Genomic DNA, 21,476 nt, shown 5'->3' with positions numbered 1-21,476 from the left:
GTTTAGTGGGGACTGTTAGCGTTAGGTCAGAGGTTGGACTCGATGATCTTGGAGGTCTCTTCCAACCTAGAAATTCTGTGATTCTGTGATTCTGTGATTCTCATATATAATTCATATATAATTCATATTTCTTTCATATAATTCATTCATATTTCTCATGGAACTGAAAAAAAAATAATCATTATTATTGTTCTAAGTGTTTTTTAAAAAGTAATTTCTTAAAAATGCTCTTCATATTTAATGTTTTGGATATGTTACAAAAAGATGTAGTCCGTTAAAATGGATTGGTGCTTAAATTTCCAATCCATGAACCGAGGGTTATGGTATGTTGGTGAGGAAGTGGGCTCAATTTAATCTCTGTGGTGAAAAGCAGAAAATTGAAGATTTATAGGAAAACTTATTTTACAGAACAGAATTCTCTATGATAAAGCTGTCTTCTTAGGTTCTTTGAATATCACTAACTTTACTCATCAACTTGAGAATAATGTACTTAAAATTGAAAAAAAAATACAAAATGTTTTACACGAATCACATTTAATATTCAAATATGTTTTCCCTCTCAGTTTAAATAAATAATAATAAAAAAGCAGTAACTTGGGAAAATAAAAATCACCACTATCACTTTTTTTTTTTTTTTTTTTTTCCAGATGGCTAAATCATTCCTAACTATTTTTTGTACAAAGGTATTGAGAAGTTATTGGAACTGAGGACGTTAGGGAAAAAAAATCTGGAAATATTTCACTTGAGAGTAAAATACATTTTAGAATTATATTCTTTCAATCTCCTGCTAAAATAAATTCACTACACATATGAAGGAAAGAATATTCATGCTTATTGATATATTTACTTTGTTTTTAACCTAAATTACTTAAGTAATTTATAGTGATTCTGTGTAATATACATATGAGTCATTCCATAGTGTTTCAATTGTATGAGTTCAGTTAGTCAATAAAAGTAAAAAATAAACAACAATAATAACAATAACAAATAAATATAGGAAAAAATGTTATTTAGAATATGGTTTAGTTTAAAATTCCTATCGTATAGTAACTGGTATTGTGACCTAATACCAACCATTTCAATGCCCCAAGTCTTAACACTTCTCTGAATCTGACAGTGTAATTATGTTTCTCCCCAGTATAATTGGGCTCCACAATAAATCTTCATCTTTAGACCTTATTTGTTGTGTTTTTTGGGAGAAAAAAAAAAAATATATATATATATATATATTTATTTTTTTTTTACCTTGGAGAAGTTGTTTCTTGTTATGCAGACATTTATTGACCATAAATGAAAGACTGTGTTTCTAATGTCTGATGTTGTAAGTTCCTGCTACAGAAAATCTATTTTATTTTCTTTAGCTAGCAAAATTTGTTATTTGCATTTAAGGATTTGTGAAAATTCAAAAATATTAATTATTTCTCCTTAAGTCACTTAGTCACTCTAAAAAGAGGATAGCCTTTGGTTTCCCTGTCTTTTATGAGGTTTACCAAAAAGCAGTTTCAGGTTAAACTAATCTCTGAATTGTGAAAAACAGCTCTTATCACAAGCTAAGGAAGCTTAGTACTTTTAGCATATAAAATTTATGTTTCTACAAAATTGGCATGCAGCATACTTTTTTTTCTTTTTCTTTTTTTTTTTTTTTCCATTAGTTATCCGTCTTATGCATGCTATTACTGAAAAGTAGATTTTAAGATATACTGTCACTTCGATGAATAATAACTCAACTTGATATGTTTTCAACATATCAAGACTAGAATAAAACAGTAGAGAGGAAAGAGAGGCTGGGAACAGGGCAACACAAATGCAGAATAATTCAGTTTCATTTGTGTAAACACAGGCTACTGACTGAAAAGGAAATGACTGATTCATCACATTTTATTTTGTTAAAATTTTTGGTTGTATTTAATAGTTATTAATATTTTCTTTCTTTTTCATTTACAATAGTAAAGATGTTATGGCGTACTGATAACTAAATGACAACATTTTACATTACCATATTTTACATTGACATGTAAAAGAGAAGTTTATTATTAGGAATTATCTCTCTCTATGACAAAGATAAAAGAACTAATGTCCTGTATCAATATGTTTTGCTGGCTACTTGAACTATGCTACTGTCTGGACTTTTCAGAAATAGTAATTGACTGTCAAGACAAAACAGAAAATATGTCTGATCAAAAGTGCTAATCATTTCAGGAATGAAAAAATGTACAAGATACAAAGGATGATTAGACATAGGATGCTCTTTTAAATCTGATCTAATTTAAAAACACACTAATAGTGAAACAGAAGGCTGAACGGAGCACTCCTTCCTCCAGTACATAAAAAAAAATAAATAAAATAAATAAATAAATCATCTTATGATGTTCATTGTGAGACCCCAAGAGTGGGAAGGTGAGGTCTGTTCTCATCCACCCTTTCTAGAGCACCTTAAGTTCAAGGAACTCACTCTATACATTCTTATTTGTTGTTACCTTAACTATCCTCCTCTGGAAGAAGGTTTCTAGACTTAGATCTAGCAACAAATGCTAGAAATACCTGAATCCCTTTGGCTGCCTCTGTCCCAGGTTTTGTCTCAGAGTGATATTCTGTTTTCTAAGAAATCCATTAGCCTCCACCTTCTGTTATGTTATGCATCTATGTATCTTCCAGTAATTTTTCCTAGTCCAGAAGAACCTAGTCTGCAAATAATATTTCTCTTTGGAATAATCCGCCTTGTGTTTTTACTATCCAAATAACTCTCCATTATAAACAAAAATAACATGTCCATGTAGAATACCCATCATAGGTGTGTTTTCTCTTGTCTGAAGAGGCTTCAAAAATAGTACTTTTTTTTCTCTTTTTTTTTTTTTCTCTTTTTTTTTTCTCTTTTTTCTTTTTTTTTTTCCCCATTTTTCTATCTAAATTATAATTACTGTAATTTCCAAAACAACTTGACATATTTACAGAAACTGAATAGATAAATTAAAAATAATAAAAAAAACCTTTTTTTTCCCCCCTACTAATATTCATCCCCTTAATATTTCAGATTGTCAGTCTCTCAAGTTCATAAAAAAATGAAGTATTAAAGAAACACAAGGAATTATGCTACATACTTTCAATGCATGAGGCCTGTGAAGTTCTTTACATGAAAAGACTGGATTTCAATCTTACTTTAACTTATCTGGTAGCAGCAAAGGTAAATTACCAAGCAAGTGGCAAACACATAAATTAGCAGTTTGCAAAAATTTAGCTCTACAATAACTGTGTCAATCTTTAAAGACATTAAAGTCTTTAAAGTAGAAAGTACAGTTTTATGAAGACTTCTTGTAGAATTACGATGCACAGTACATGCCCAAAATTCTTTTTTTGGCCTTGGTTTAAGAACTTTGCCATGTGAATATTAAAGATCTTGTTTAAGAAAAATAAAAATAAGCCTAATTAACCGAATCATCAGATCATGCAGATTATTGTGCTTTTAACAACAACCAATACTTGATTCCTTTAAAAAATAAATGAATAAAGTAAATACCTACAAGGTATTGATCACCTAGGTGATCAAAACTAGAATTTTTGAAATGAAGAGCAAGAGAAAATATCTGGACTTAACTGCCTGGCAAGTTATTGTGGGGTTTGTTTAAAAATATTGCAATCTGTGGACATGCTCACTATCTCATTTTTTAAATTGGATTTCATACAGCATATAAGTACTTATGGATGTCTGACCAAGTATATGAATTATGTAAAATTAAAGATCAGAAGCATGTTTCCTCTGCAGTGTTTGCCAGAGCCTGTTCAGCCCTGAGATTCTTCTTCCCATTAAGTTAATCACTTCTGATACGTCACTACTCTTCAGGAATTTTAGGGTACTTTTGTAACAGTCTCTGGTTAAAATATATATGCAATGAATATCGCAGTATCACAGAATGGTTGAGGTTGGAAGGGACCTGTGGAGGTCATCGGGTACAACACTCCTGCTCAAGAAGAACCATCTAGAACAGGTGGCCCAGAACCATGTCCAGATGAGTTCTGAAGGTCTCCAAGAAAAAGAACATTTCTGGGCAACCTATTTTTCTTGCTAAAAGAGAGTCTGATAAGCTTTATTATTATTATTATTAGTAGTAGTAGTAGTAGTAGTATTAGTATTAGTATTAGTATTAGTATTAGTATTATACTTTTACCATGATTAATTAATAAACATCTACTTTCTGTTTTTTGCTGGCAGAACTTGTTCCCTTCAGTTGTGTTGCTTTCTAACAACTTAATGAGAAAAACACTGATGAAACAAACAAACAAAAATATTATTCATCATTTTGTCATGCTTTCTGCCTGCCAGTATATGTAGTCTTATATATGTACTTGATCATGGGAATAAAGAGTGTTTTGGGGGAGCGGGGAGGGAACTTCTAACAGACTGTTACCAGATACCTCAGCTGACCAGCTGACACTCTGAACTACTCGTTATCTATGTCTATGCAAAATAATGATATAAACAACAACAAAAAAAAAGTATGTCATTTTTTCTTTCCAATCAAATCATTCTTTTTTTTCACTAACCATCTGCTTGGAGCATATATATTTGTCAATTGCTCTATGTGAGATTCATAACCAAAAGAGTATCATGGTCCTTTGGGCTTTCCTCTTGTGTCCCACTTTGAGGAAAGTGATAGTTGCTTATGTGACTGTATTTCCTGAAATGTGTTTGACAGTTTTGAAATTGATATATAATATCAATTATATATAATTATATAATATAACATAATTATATATATAATATATATATATAATTATATATAATATATATATTATATATAATATATATATTATATATAATTATATATATATTATATATAATTATATATAATATAATTATATATTATATATTTTATATAATATATTATATTATATTATATTATATTATATTATATTATATTATATATATATAATAATGTTATCTCATTGAGATAAAGATATATTTGCCTTGCAGACAACAAGCTATCTGTTTTCTGCGTTGAGACACTAAACTATACTAAATGGCTATAAATATTTAAATTGTGACTTGACATTTAGTACAGAGAATTTTTCAAGAACTAAGCAAATCTTGGCTTTTCACCTGGAAATTGAGAGATAGAGAGGTATTCTAGAAACTGGTACTTACTATGCCTCAAGAAAGGTAGGCTTTAATGAAAAGTTAGATATGCATGGACTCTGTTTTATAAAACTATAACTCTATACAGATAGTTATAACTACATACAAGAAGGCCTTCGTCTAAGTGTAGTGTTATGAGATTAACCACTGCTCTTGTTTTTCTCAGAAACAACAGGAACTCTAAGCCGAGGCCCAAAAAGCAGACAAAGGAAGCTGATCACTGTAGCTCATTCCACTGAGAATTTGAAAGAAAAAAAAAAAAAAAAAAAAAAAGTGTAACTATGGTTCAGGATATGTTCAATACTGAATGGTACTGGGGTCTATTTTTTCTTGTAATAGTGATGAAAGCTGAAAACAGGAAGAAGATTGCCCTGGTGACTTCCTCAAGGCCTTTTGATCTCAGGCTTTGAAGCTTCCAAGACACGGACTGTTACTATGGCCAAGGATAGCTCCTTACGTTAAGTTTTAATTTCACATTCTCTCTATAAATCTTTATCTCAGAAGCCCTGGTAGAGTTTAACATTGTCTAGCATGGCTTCTTGGCATCACATTTAATTCTGCAAATATGCAATTAAGAACCTGGCAACACAGTATAAGTTGGTTTCTATTAGATTTAAATACTGCCTTAGAGTCCTGTTTACAACCAAAGTGGGGTTTTGTTTTGTTTGATCTATGTCTTTGTTAGTTTGTTTGTCTGTTGTTTTTGTTTGTTTGTTTGTTTGTTTCAATAACTATCATATCAGTGATTATATTAATGAAAACATTTTAAATTTAACTGAGACCATAGTCATAGAGGTTTAAGTAGTGATGATTTATTTAGATTCGGCATTTGAAAGAGAATGTTAACATTGGAAGCTAACACATCCTGTATTATTTTAAGTTATCTATTGACAATCCTAAACATAAAATCATGTGTGCACAACTTTGATCAACAGAAGCCTTTCTGCAAGGATGGGAAGTCAAGGCGAAACAAGCATAACAATGTGGGCTAGTGAGTGAGAAAGCATGTGAGGTAATCAAGTAGTCTAAATGCTCCAATTTCATTGCTTTTTGTCCAGATCTACCTCATGGACCCACCATCTAGACCTCCATTATCATCAACTACAGGTTGTCATTCTCTCAGTTTCACCCATGTGCTTGTATTGCTCCTATCTGTTTCTCACGTTCTTGTTGCTATCTGCAGCAGGACAGCATGCTTCAGTTATAACCTCTCCAGGAACTTTGGCTTCCACCTTTCAAACACTTAAGTCTTCTGTTAAAAATACAGTGAGACATTTAATGTTTAGACAGACCCCAATATCTTGTTAAAGTGGATCGCTATAGTAGTTAAATAAATGTTGTCATTTATTGTGTCTTTCTTCTGACACCCCCTTGAGGTGACATACTTCTCTATTTGTTTCATGAAACCAACTGCAAAAGGAAAATACCTCTGTGATAACAGATAGTTTAGAGTGATCAGTGATCAGATATACTGAAGGTTATTTTTCTCCTTGCAATCATTACCCTGAATTTATTAGAATTTATAAATGTTTGATTTCATTTGCATTTTGATTAATTTCTTTTGTGTCATCCTTAACCAACTCTTTGCAGTTATTTTCAGCTTTCATTACTGGAATAACCACATATCATCAACAAAATTTGTTCACCGCTTTTTTCAGATAATGATCATTACAGGATATAACAATGAACCCTGCAGGTTATATGGGTTAATCTTGCTTATATGCTTATAAATTCTTTAAAAGAACTCTAGTAGTTTATGACAAAAATTCTTTCTAAAAGCCTTTCTAAAAACCTCTTCCCCATTATATTCCACCATCCACCACATCCACTCCATTAATTCTATTATTTTCTATAACATTATGAAAGTAGAGAAACCAAAATTCCTTGCCTAGGAATTTGAGTTAATGAGTTAATTCTTTTTGTTTTCCTAGAGCTTCTTTTATTTTGTCATGTTAGTTGACATTTAAAAAGTTTATCGATTTTTATAACTTCCCCTTCCTAGTGAAGAGTTTCATAGTTAATTTCTTCAGAATTCATAGGGAAATTCAAAGGTTTCTAAAAAAACTGTTAATGAGTAGCAATAAACCTTCTGAAAAAGACAGGAAGAATACTATTCATCTACTTATTTGAAATATCTTCTGCCAGTATTCTCTTCTAAGTCAGTTCCTGTAATGCATCCCTTTAATGTGTGAACTTTCTTTCTAGTTCTTCCACGGTACCAGTGATGCAAACATTTTCATTCCATGAATGACTCTTACTGAACCATCTATATGACTCCCTATGAGATTCCTGATTCTGATGTGATTAAAACAATGTTATTTATTTTATCCTCTCAAAATCTTTTTCTGGTTTGTCTCATAACAGGAAATGGTGTTTGTTTGTTTGTTTGTTGTTTGTTTGTTTATTTATTTATTTATTTTCAGACTCAGGTTCCTTCTACAATTTTGTGAGATTCAAAGGACAGAAAATTACCCTGAAAATGAATTTTTAAAATATTAAGAATACGACAACAATCAATCAGTCATTAACATACTCACAGGGCTTTATTAGATAGATAGATAGATAGATAGATAGATAGATAGATAGATAGATAGATACTTCCTATAGAGTCACTGTCAAGATGAAGTTTTGTTTAGTTTAAGATTTGATGCTATTACTTAAACTAACATAAAGAAAAGCATTAGCAAATAAATGTTTGATACACAAAGAAACAGAAGATAAAAGAAATAGAGGGTAATAGAAACACTTAAAGGAAAAATAGCCATCTCTAAAAAGAAGACCTAAATTCTTTATGATTACATTTTATGCTTTGACACTTTTCAATTCTCTGAAAGCTAGTGATAATACGGAAAATTACTTATTCTGATCAGCAGCTTAAATGAAACCAATAAGGCCTAAATAGTCTAACTTTTTTGTTAGTTAAATGTACTTTTATCTCTTAGAGCTGAAGTGGATAATGGAACTGCTTACTTAAGGGACTTATCAGTGAAAATGGAAATTTTGATAATTTTGTGTTGCATGTCTAGGGTGTCAGAATTACATATGATTAAAATGTTGCTTTCATGGCTAAGAGTTCTACGAATTGTGAATTAATACCGTCTAAGGGAATGGAGTTAATAGATTTTCCTTTTTCTCTTTTCAATTAGAGATAAAAATGAGTTTCTTTTTTTGTTTCTGAGTGTCTCAAAACACATTTTAAATGATCTTACTTAGAAGAAATATAGATAATTCTTTAACTTTGCTGTCCATTTAGATAAGCAAAAATAGCTTATGTTAGATAATAAAGAACAATCCTGATGGAGGCCTTAGGGTTAGACACCGATGATTACAAAGAGCTTCTTTTTCAAAAGATGTAAAGTTCAAAGAATGTTTTAAACTGATATATACAAAAACTTGACTGACAGGAACAGACTAACTTGAAATGTAATTTGCATGAAGAGGTTGATGGATAAGCAAAATATCTTAAATTAAAATTAGGAGATAACAATGAAGAAACACAAGGCATCAAAGAACAGCAACTGGATTAAAAGTTTAACACTTGTCTACAAGGACAAATATACATTAGAATGTGTAACCACTATGCCTACAGCTATCTAAACATATGTAAAAATAAGTCTTTCCTAAAAGGCTTAATGGACTAAGTAAAAAGGAATAAATAAATAAATAAGTAAATGTGCAAGTAAGATAAAAAGTGTAAAATAACTTTTGTTATATTATACACTGAAGACAGGGGCAAAAATAAATAAATAAATAAATAAATAAATAAATAAATAAATAAATATTTATGACAATAAAGGTCTTTAGGCTTAGTTCAGTGAGATGCTACCAAAATGCACTGCCCTTAAATATCTTGGTTCTGAAATGACAGCCCTAAGCCATTCATTGGTTTTCTAGGTAAAAATATTTGCAGCCCTAAAATAGATCACATTTATTTAATAATCTAAAATGTCTCTGGATACTAAATATTAGATGTTTAAATGTGTTATCTTTAGATTCACTGTAAGTCTTTGTAAATGATCTAGTGTCTCCACCACCCTTGTATGAACTTATTATAGTGATGTTTTTGACAACTCCAATTTTCAGAATGGAATGTTCTCTGAAAGTTTAGGTTTAATTAAAAGATGAGCATAAGTAGAAAAACTTGAGACAACCTTCCATTTTGATGGTACCAACCGTAGAGAGTGATGCTATTAAACCAAGAGAAAAATCAGGGAATAAATGTTCATTTTCATATAATCATAAAATGGTTCAGGTTGGAAGGGACCATAAAGATCATCTAGTTCCAACACCTCTGCCATGGATGTCACCCACTAGATCAGGTTGCCTGAGTCTTCATCCATATTGGTCTTGAAAACTTCCAGGGATGGGGCATCCACTATTCTAGGAAACCTGTTCCAGTGACTCACCACTTTATGCATGAAGAATTTCCTCCTTACCTCTAATCTAAATCTCCCCTCTTTTCATTTAAAGCTATTCCCCCTCGTCCTGTCATTATCTGACTGAGCTAAAACTTGTTCTCAATCTTTTTTATAAGCCACCTGTAATCATTGAAACACCGCAATGAGCTCTCCCCAGAATCTTCTCTTCTACAGGCTGAACATCCCCAGCCCTCTCACCCTCTCTTTATAGGAGAGGTGCTCCACCCCTCAGGTCATCTCTGTGGCCCTCTTCTGGACCCACTCTAATAGGTCTACATTTCTTGTGCTGGGGGCCTCAGACCTGGATACAGTACTCTAAGTAGGGCCTCACAAGGGCAGAGTAGAGGGAAACAATCACCTCCTTCAACCTGCTGGCCACACTCTTTTTGATGCAGCCCAGGATGCAGTTGGCCTTCTGGGCTGCAAGCACACACTGCTGGCTTATGCTGAGATTTTTATCCTCCGCAACTCCCAAGTCCTTCTCTGCAGGGTTGCTCTCAGTGAGTTCTTCTCCCAGACTGTATGCATGTCTTGGATTGCCCCGACTCAGGTGCAGCAACCTTGCACTTGTGATATATGGAGTAATAATTCATGTCAAGAAGATGGTTGATATTAATAAAGAACGGGGAGATGTGGGAGTGTGGCATGGGGGTTGACAAGCCCCATGACTGGTGATAACACGATGAGGCCATCAGGAATGTAAAGAGTTTAGAGGGAACAAAGAAGGGTGATTCAGGAGACACCATGCCGTCCGGTTGCTTGTTGTCCAGAAGTAAAGGCATGGAAATTGCTCGGTGTTTGCTGTTGCCAGGCAAAGTTATTTGACCAATGAAAAGTTGTTTTTGAAAAGTACTGCTGTGGGGCTAATGGCATAAGAGAGGAGCCTGTCCTCAAGATAAAAAAGTCAACATGATATAACGAAGTTATGTTATCAATAAAGAAGTGCAAAAAAGGAATGAATAGGGACAGGCTAGCAGAACAAAGACCACGATGGGAACAGGCACATTGATTGCCTCATGAAGATAGCTTCAGCCAGACTCAGCAAACTGCTCAGAGAAGCTCATACTGAAAGTTGCTGAAAATAGGCACACTGGAGCTGGAAAGAAGCTCAAGCTGAGAGAAGCGGACCTGCTCATACAACTGCCCCTTTCTGGTAAGCAGCTGTGTAAGCAGCTGGTAAGCAGCTGTGCATTATGGGTAATCATACGTCCTTAGAAATAAAGACTGTCCTGGTAACCTTACAGCTTATTCTCCTTATTAACAATCAGTTTATGATTTATGAAATCATAATGAAGTTTATGAAACATGGGACCAAATTGATGTCAAGGTGTGAGACTCTGCAACTAAAAACGACAAAGTTGCAGTGGAATTGCTCGGCACCTGGCAAGCAATCTCTGAGGCCTTAAAGAGTCATGTGGAGCCACAGTCACAAACTGTGTTGTGGTTTAACCAGTGTTGTGGTTTAACCAGTGCTGTGGTTTAACCCGGCTGGCAGCTAAAGACCACACAGCTGTTCGCTCACCCTCCCTCCTCCCTCTCTGGGATCGGGGAGAGAAATGGGAAAGTGAAGCCCGTGAGTTGAGATAAAGACAGTTTATTAAGACAGGTAAATAATAATAATAATAATAATAATAATAATAATAATAATAATAATAATAATAATAATAATAATAATAATAATAATAATAATAACAATAACAATAATGATGATAATAGTACTACTAATAATAATATGTACAAAACAAGTGATGCACAATGCTATTGCTCACCACCCACTGACCGCTCACCACTCACTGACCCGCTGCCCAGCCTAACCCCGAGCAGTCCGGCCCCCCTCCCCCGGCTAGCCACCCCTATATATTGTTTAGCATGATGTCAGATGGTATGGAATACCCCTTTGCCTAGTTTGGGTCAGCTATCCTGGGTCTGTCCCTTCCCAGCTCTTGCTGCACCCCCAGCCTGCCTGTTGGCAGGACAGAGCAAGAAGCTGAGACGTCCTTGGCTTGGTGTAAGCACTGCTCTGCAACAATTAAAACATCACGGTGTTATCAGCACTCTTCTCATCCTAAGCCAAAACATAGCATTCTACCAGCTACTAGGAGGAAAATTAACTCTGTCCTAACTGAAACCAGGACATCTATCCACCCCTTATTCCATACCATTTATGTCATACTCAGGTTACACTTTTTTCCATACATTCTAATTAGTCACCATTTTCATCTAGGGTATATAGTAATCATGGTAGTGATAACATACAGTATTATATAGTAATTAACATGGTACAATTCAATTCATGGGCTATTCTCACCCAGTATTAAATCCCCTTGAGGTACACACCGGACCTCTCCATTCTTTTGCATCACCCACTAAGTGTATCCAGGTCCCTGAGCGAGAGCAATTCCACGAATGGGTTTGCCTTTTCCTGAGGCAGGAGTAGCCCAGACTGTTTTACCCAGCATATTTCTTACATGCACTACAGGAACTTTATCCCCATCTACAGTATGTAACAGGTTGGATTGGGCAGGTCCAGCTCAATTGGCAGATGCCGTAGTATTGACTAACCAGGTGGCCTTTGCCAAATGCGTATCCCAATATTTGAATGTCCCAGTGCCCATTGCTTTCAATGTAGTCTTTAACAGTCCATTGTATCGTTCAACTTTCTCAGAGGCTGGTGCATGATAGGAGATGTGATACACCCACTCAATACCATGCTCTTTGGCCCAAGTGTCTATAAGGTTGTTTCGGAAGTGAGTTCCATTGTCTGACTCTATTCTTTCTGGGGTGCCATGTCGCCATAGGACTTGCATTTCAAGGCCCAGGATAGTGTTCCGAGCAGTGGCATGAGGCACAGGATATGTTTCCAGCCATCCGGTGGTTGCCTCCACCATTCTAAGTACATGGCGCTTGCTGTTGCAAGTTTGAGGGAGTGTGATGTAATCAATCTGCCAGGCCTCTCCATATTTATATTTCAGCCATCGTCCTCCATACCAAAGAGGCTTTGACCGTTTGGCTTACTTGATTGCAGCACATGTTTCACAGTCATGAATAACCTGTGCTACAGCGTCCATGGTCAGGTCCACCCCTCGATCACGAGCCCATCTGTATGTTGCATCTCTACCTTGATGGCCTGAGGTGTCATGGGCCCATCGGGCTATAAATAATTCACCTTTATGCTGCCAATCCAGGTCCACCTGAGCTACTTCAATCTTAGCAGCCTGATCCACCTGCTGGTTGTTTTGATGTTCTTCAGTAGCCCGATTCTTGGGTACATGAGCATCTACACGGCGTACCTTTACAGCCAGGTTCTCTACCCGAGCAGCAATATCTTGCCACAAAGCAGCAGCCCAGATGGGTTTGCCCCTGCGCTGCCAGTTGTTTTGCTTCCATTGCTATAACCATCCCCACAGGGCATTTGCTACCATCCATGAATTAGTGTAGAGATAGATTTTCTTGTTCAGCAATGTCTAAAGACAGCTGAATGGCCTTCACTTCTGCAAACTGACTCAATTCACCTTCTCCCTCAGCATCTTCTGCAACTTGTCGTGTAGGACTCCATACAGCAGCCTTCCATCTCTGATGCTTCCCCACAATACGACAGGACCCATCAGTGAACAGGGCATATTTCTTCTCATTCTCTGGTAACTGGTTGTACAGTGGGGCTTCTTCAGCACAACCTACCTCCTTCTCTGATGATATCCCAAAATATTTGCCTTCTAGCCAGTCCATAACCACTTCCAAGATTCCTGGTTGTTTCCTGTTCAAGACCGCTGAGTAATCAATGCAACCCACTTGCTCCATGTAGCATCAGTTGCATGATGTGTAGAGGGGACCCTTCCTTTGAACATCCAGCCTAGTACTGGCAGTCAGGGTGCTAGGAGGAGCTGTGCTTCAGTATTGACCACCTCCGAAGCAGATCGAACTCCTTAATATGCTGCCAATATCTCTTTTTCAATTGGAGTGTAGCGGGCCTCAGATCCTCTGCATCCTCGACTCCTAAACCCCAGGGGTCGACCTCAAGTTTCCCCAGATTCTTTCTGCCAGAGGCTCCAGGTGGGGCCGTTCTCCCTGGCTGCAGTGTAGAGCACATTCTTTACATCTGGTCCTGTTCGAACTGGCCCAAGGGTTACTGCATGAACTATTTCCTGCTTGATTTGTTCAAAGGCTTGTCATTGCTCAGGGCCCCATTCAAACTCATTCTTCTTACAATCAGACTGTAATCAGACTGTAGGTTTTACAATCAGACTATAATTTGGAATGTGCATTCTCAAAGACCCCACAACACCTAGGAAAGTCTGTGTTTCTTTTTTGTTAGTTGGTGGAGACATAGCTGTTATTTTGTAGATCACTTCCATTGGGATTTGACGACGTCCATCTTGCCATTTTATTCCTAAAAACTGGATCTCTCGTGCAGGTCCTTTAACTTTAATTTGTTTTATGGCAAAACCGTCTTTCAGAAGGATTTGGACTATTTTTTTCCCTTTCTCGAAAACTTCCTCTGCTGTGTCACCCCACACAATAATGTCATTAATGTACTGCAGGTTTTCAGGAGCTTCCCCCTGCTCCAGCACAGATGGGATCAGTCCATGGCAAATGGTAGGGCTGTGTTTCCACCCCTGGGGCAACCGATTCCAAGTATATTGGACGCCCCTCCAAGTGAAAGCAAATTGTGGCCTGCACTCTGCTGCTAGAGGGATGGAGAAAAATGCATTAGTGATATCAGTTGTGGCATAGCACTTGGCTGCCTTCGATTCAGGTTCGTACTGGAGTTCCAGCATGTCTGGCACTGTAGCACTCAGTGGTGGCGTGACTTCATTCAGGCCACGATAGTCCACTGTTAGTCTCCACTCGCCATTAGACTTTTGCACTGGCCATATGGGACTATTGAAAGGTGAATGAGTCTTGCTGATCCCTCCTTGGCTGTCCAATTGACAAATTAGCTTATGGATGGGAATCAGGGAGTCTCGGTTGGTGCGATATTGCCGCCAGTGCACAGTTGTGGTAGCCATTGGCACTTGTTGTTCTTCGACCCTCAGCAACCCCACAACAGAGGGGTCCTCTGAGAGACCAGGCAAGGTAGATAATTGTTTAGTACCCTCTGTCTCTAAGGCAGCTATGCCAAAAGCCCACCGGAACCCTCTTGGGTCCTTGAAATATCCTCTTCTAAGGTAGTCTATGCGAAGGATACATGGAGCATCGGGGCCAGTCACAATATGGTGCTTTTCCCACTCATTCCCAGTCAGACTCACTTCAGCCTCCAATACAGTCAACTGCTGAGATCCCCCTGTCACTCCACAAATACAGATGGGCTCTGGTCCTTTATAGCTTGATGGCATTACAGTACATTGTGTACCGGTGTCTACTAAAGCCTTATACTTCTGTGCGTCTGACGTGCCAGGCCATCGAATCCACACAGTCCAATAAACTCGATTGTCCCTTTCCTCCCCCTGGCTGGAGGCAGGGCCCCCTAATCCTGGTCAGAATCTTCTTTGTTTCTGTGTTTGAAGGACTGTCTGCTAGAAGTTGGAGCAGCAAACTTTTCAGAGAATCTTCTTCCCGATTGTTTTCTTTTGCAACTCACGTATCCGTGTCTCTAGGGTCACGGTAGATTTTCCATCCCATTTTCTCATGTCCTCTCCATGGTCTCGTAAGTAAAACCACAGGGTGGCACAGGGTGAGTACCCACCATATCATCTTCCTTGTGTGGATGGATACTAAAAAAATTAGTATGATTTTTTAAGAACACTTACCCCTGATAGCTGAGACATTGCTTTGTACAGGTGGGGAGGAAAATAATCTCTCCAAGTTGGTGAAACTTTTCAGAAAGTTTCTCCCAAGTGTTCTCTTTTAGTTGGTGGACACTGGTTTGTTCAGGTGGGGAGGAAGATAGATTCTCTTTGAGTTGGTGGAACTCTTCAGGAAGTTTCTCCACAGATGAGATGCAGGCCTGTAAGGAAGAGGAGAGACTTTCTTCATACTGTCAAAGTTGTTTAGCCACTTCATCCACTGTGGGTTCCTCATCATCTTTCCAGGCCATTATTGCCAATGAGCTGGCATGTGATGATGGTGCACTCCATACAAACTTCCACCACATGGGTCGTGTACACCTGACTTCATCTGGATCTGTGGATGTTTGTCTGAGGTCTGGGTCCTCATAAATCACCCATAAATACAGATAATAATAAAGTCAGGTATAACATCAGGGCGCTATCAGCACTCTTCTCATCCTAAGCCAAAAGATAGCATTCTACCAGCTACTAGGAAGAAGATTAACTCTGTTCTAACTGAAACCAGGACAGCCAGATAGTGAGGGAGCTGTGGGATTGTCCACCTATCCTTCTGCTACATGTATACCATCAGCCCCCACACCGCTACTGCCATCGCAGGCTTTTGCTGTTACACTCTCTGGTGACCTGAACGTGCCTCTTGATCTAGGCCCTATTGACACATATTGTTCCCATGACTAGCACTGGGTTTCTCCTGTGTTTGTAGTCAAGAAAAGGATTGGAAAATGGAGACTGTTATATGATCTGAGAAAAAGTAATGAAGTCATGGAAGATATGGGAGCACTTCAGCCAGGATTATCAACTCCAACTATGCTTCCCAGTCATGGACATTAATAGTAAGAGACTTAAAGGAATAGTAATAGACTTAAAGGAATAGTAATAGACTTAAAGGAATAGTAATAGACTTTAAGGATTGTTTGTTAACGCTTGCCAGAATTTGGAAAACTTTGCCATGTTTTTGTTTCAGTTGATACCTTTTCTGATTGCACATATGTACAGGCGTACTCAGGTTTAGTATGTAAAAGCAATGTTCTGTATATTTAGAAAGTTCAATGTTCATGTGTGTGTCTTGGTAAAGTGTAGACTCCCCACGCACCCAGAGCTGTTTACTTGCATTTTATATATATTACTAAACTCAGATTGAGTTGTATCTTCATTTATAACACACTTACACTTGTTGAAATTCATTACGCTCACATAGGCTCATATCTCAAACTTGTCCAGATTTGTTTAAATGAGAAAATTGTACATAATAGAATAATGTTATGAGTAACACTGATATGACAAATTGGAGAGAAACTAAAACCACAGACTTGAAAATCTTGTAATTTCACATGAACTGCTGAAAGTACCACTGATAGACTATTTCTTTAGTGTGAGAGTGTGGCCATGGGGGTCGACAAGCCCCATGGTTGGTGATAACATCGGACTCTTAATGATAACGCCATCAGGAATGTAAAGAGTTTAGAGGGAACAAGAAGGGTGATTCAGGAGACACCTTGCCATCTCCCATTGCTTGTTCTCCAGCCGTTAAGGCATGGAAGTTGCTGGGTGTTTGCTGTTGCTAGGCAAATTTGTTGGCCAATGAATACTTAGTGGAAAAGTACTGCTGTGGGGTGAATGGTATAAGAAGGGAGCCTGTCCTCAATAAGAGATAGATGAAGTTATGTCTTCAATAAGAAGAGGAAGTTATGCCCTCATTAAGAGAGAGTTGAAGTTATGTCATCAATAAAATAGTACCAGTTACTGATACTGAAAGAACCCTGGAGTCCATGTGCTCATTATGCCACATTTTAGAGTGTTTTTCAGCTCATTTTATTTAACTTTTTTGTTTGGGAGCATAATCAGTTTTACTCATGTTTCAGTATGTAGCATTAGGTGTTAAGTACTATTAAATATTCACAGTCAACATAGTTCATGAGGAGCAGGTCCTGCTTAACAAATTTAATTTCCTTTGATAAGATCATCCATCTAGTCAATCAAGGGAAGCCAGCTGATGTAATCTTTTTAAATGTCAGTAAAGCTTTCATTAGTTTCCCATAGGATCCTACTAAACAAAATGTTCCTCATACAGCTAGATAAAAACATCATATGATGGGTAAACAATTGGCTGATGGGTAGGGCTCAAATGGTTATGGTAAACGAGGTTACATCAGGCTGGCAGCCTGTTACCAGTAGGGTCCAGAAGGGCTTCATTTTAGGGCCAGTTCTTTTCTATGTTTTCATAAATGATTCAGATGTAGGTCCAGAAGGTGTTTTGAGTAAGTTTGCTGATGATGCTATACTGGGAGGAGCTGTTGACTCTGTCGAGGGTGGAAAGACCTTGCAGAGAGATCTGGATGGATTGGAGAGCTGGGGAATCACCAACCACATGAAGTTTAACAAGAGCAAGTGTCAGGTCCTGCACCTGGGAAGGGGCAACCCCAGCTTATGTACACACAGGGGGACAACATGCTGGAGAGCAGCCACACAGAGAGGGATCTGGGGGGTTTGTTTGATAGAAGTTAATATGAGCCAGCAATGTGCCCCGGGAGCCAGGAGGGCTAACGGTATCCTGGGTGCATCAAGCATGGCATTGCTAGTTAGTTGAGGGAAGTGATTGTCCCGCTCTACTTTGTGCTGGTGTGGCCTTGCCTTGAATACTGTGTGCAGTTCTGGACAACACAGTACAAAAAGGACGTGTCACTGTTGGAGAGTGTCCAGAGAAGGGCTATGAAGATGGTGAAGGGCTTAGAGGGGAAGACATACAAGGAGCAGCTGAAGTCACTTGGCCTGTTCAGCCTGGAAAAGAGGACACTGAGGGGAGACCTCCTTGTGGTCTACATCTTCCTCACAAGGGGGAATGGAGGGACAGGCGCCAATCTATTCTCTTTAGTGACCAGTGATAGAACCCGAGGGAATGGTGTTAAGCTACTATGGGTGAGGTTCAGGTTGGATATCAGGAAGAGGTTCTTCACTGAGAGGGTGGCCACCCTCTGGAATAGGCTCCCCAAGGATGTAGTCACTGCACCAAGCCTGTCAGAGTTTAAGAAGCATTTGGACTATGCTCTTAGTCACATGGCCTGAATTTTTGGGTAGACCTGTGTGGTGCCAAGAGCTGGACTCAATGATCTTTGTTGGTCCTTTCCAATTCAGAATATTATATGGTTCTATGAAATATGATGTGGCATCTTAAATTAATTTGTAATTAAATAAAAATAATGAACATTGCAATCAATACAGTAATTATAAATATATAAAATAATATGTTACCAATATGAAATGCAATATTTATATTTGAGATCTGTATTTTTTTCCAGTTTTTAAAGTCAACCATATAACTTTATGTTGACTCCTAGAACAATTTCAAAACATGCCTTTAAGGATGGGCAAAATGGTGATTGTAGCAGGCATGTAGTTTTTCTTTTTTGTGATACATGTGCAAGGGATAACTGAAGATTCAATCTTTTCTTTCCCATCTTGTTATGAGGAGGGGAAGAGGTGATATGTGTGTTTTTGGCCTTTGGATTCTCTTTCTCTGTATCAGAAATGCTTGAGAGGAGATATCTGCCTACAGCCACAAAAGCTATTAAAAATTACAAAAGCTCAGATCAACAATGGCATTCTGCAGTTCTTCCAGGTTTTGCAGCTTGAGAATTGCAAATATCTTGGGTCTGCTAGTGCAAAGTAGTGGCTTCGGGCAGGCTTTCTAAAAACTGTACAGGGGGTGTAGTTTAACACTCAAGCAAGGAAAGAGAAGCTTACAATAACAACTCTAAGGTACATTTCAATACTTTTTAAAAGCATCCCAAGCGTCTGGAAGCCTCAACTCTAAGTTACAAAAATCACTTTTCAAATCACAGAACCTCCTAAGCCACTTAGAATACCCCTACATCAGTTTTTTAGTTCAGGAGTGCACTTTGATATAAATTGCCCTGTTATCATCTTCTGACTTATGTCTTTATGTCCAAGAGCTCAAACTCAGAGAGTAAAACTTGATTCCTTCCACATAAAAGTACTTAACCTGTTTCCCCTAGTTCCAAGTGTCATAGTCCAGTAAACACTATTTTATTTTTTTATTATTTTTTTTTTTTTTGTCCTTGCTAGTGTCAGGTGGTGATCTGACAGTGCTCAGGACTCTATCTGAGCTTGCCTTGGCCTGAGTTGGTTTTATTTTTTTGAAGCAGTTATAGAGCTCATATGACCATTGGTTGCCCTGCTGTAGCTGAAGATATGGTATACTATATTAAGTGAACTTCTGAAACATCTTGATTGTCATGGCGTAAAAGACAATAGCCCATAACATTAAACTGGGAACCAGTGAGAAGAAAGCAGAGAGTAATAAGAAAACATGCAAAAATAGTCCCAAATGGCCACTAGGTCTGTGAAGTAAGTAACTTTATTACTAGTCATGGTGTCATACTGCAGCTTACTCATCGTAACCTTTCCCTCACATTCTCAATGGAAGCTGCACCCATCAAGATTAGGATCCAGAAGAACACTGGGCAGGTGAACATTTCGCCAAAGAAAAGAAGTAAATAACAGGAAGAAGGTTTATGCTTGACAGTTGTAACTTCACTACATCTGTTGATACATTCTTGTACTATTTTGAGAATGGACTATTAGGTGAGTAAAACATTTATTAGATGAGCAATATATTTTTGTTTGTTCATTTTCATAAATAGATGTGTATTCCCTTTATTCTCTTTTGATTATAGTGATAGATATTCTGAGTGCAGTAATAGCTGTGAAGCAGCAGATTTAAGGGCCTCTGCATTGTTTTTTGTTGTTGTTTTGTTTGTCTGTTTGGGTGGTTGGTTGTTGTTTTTTTTTTTTTGTCCTGGAGAACAGTGGCTGTTGTAGACTTAGAATCTGAGGGAAGGGAAGTGTGAGGAATGTTTTAACAATTCGTGTCCATAAAGAACAATTTTGTTTGAATCCTGTCTGCCTCTGGGCCCTGCACTGGCAATTTAATTCTTGAACCACAGATGCAGTGTGTCCCAGTCTCCCCCTCATTCTAGTCAATTTATCAAGTCTTCAGAAAATACTCCTTAAATTTATGAACCTGTTTGCTTTTGTTATTCCGGACTTCTATTTCTAACAGTTACAGCCTTTTTTCCTGTCTTCTTTGAGATTAACTTAACACTGCTATAGATGTGTCTGTGAATGGCTGGGGAAGAATGTTTTAATTACTCGTGAAGCGTCAAATAAGAAAGCTGTTTGTGTTTGATGTCTGGGAGTTTCAGAACAACTGATAACAACTAGTGACTGTTATGGGATACTATGCAGATCTTTGGTATCTGGTTAGGGGGGCCGAGAGATAAAGAGGAAGGAAAAAGAAGCTGAAGACGGCTGGGAGACAAGACTTGAAGAGAATGTTCTATAAACTTGGTATGGTGCCAAGTAAGTACAAAGGGGGAGAGGAAGACTACGAGCCTTCAGCATGAAAGACCCCTAGAGACCCCCAGAAGAGACCCCCAGAGGAGACTGCGCATGCTCCAGTGGGAGGGACTGGACCCCGGAAGTTAATTATAATAATCTATTTTTTTAGAAGTAGTAATGAATATGTATTAGTCTAGGAGCATAAAAATCAGCTGCTTGATGTAACTGGTGTGCGTCCTGGTGGAGCGGAGACTCCTGGTGCACCCAGCGCTGTTTGCTTACCTCTATTCCTTTATATTCTTTTAATAAATCCTATTTTTTTATTTAATCCTAACTTGAATCCTGAGCCATTTATAACAGAGGGAAGGGAAGGGAAGGGAAGGGAAGGGAAGGGAAGGGAAGGGAAGGGAAGGGAAGGGAAGGGAAGGGAAGGGAAGGGAAGGGAAGGGAAGGGAAGGGAAGGGAAGGGAAGGGAAGGGAAGGGAAGGGAAGGGAAGGGAAGGGAAGGGAAGGGAAGGGAAGGGAAGGGAAGGGAAGGGAAGGGAAGGGAAGGGAAGGGAAGGGAAGGGAAGGGAAGGGAAGGGAAGGGAAGGTCTTACCCAAAGTGGTCTGTTTTCAGATTGATTGCCAGCACTGACCACCTGTGATTTCTGATTTAAAAAAAAAAAAAAATTAGTATGATTTTTTAAGAACAAACAAATCTTGTCATGATAGCCATATTTTAGTGAGATCTCCAGGCTTGCATTTTGTCAAGACCTTGCTGTTTTTTCATCTGCCTACTGG

This window comes from Aythya marila, assembly GCF_965140915.1.
Source record: "Aythya marila genome assembly, chromosome: 1".
In the NCBI taxonomy this organism is placed as follows: Eukaryota; Metazoa; Chordata; class Aves; order Anseriformes; family Anatidae; genus Aythya; species Aythya marila.
This window is presented reverse-complemented; position numbering follows the sequence as displayed.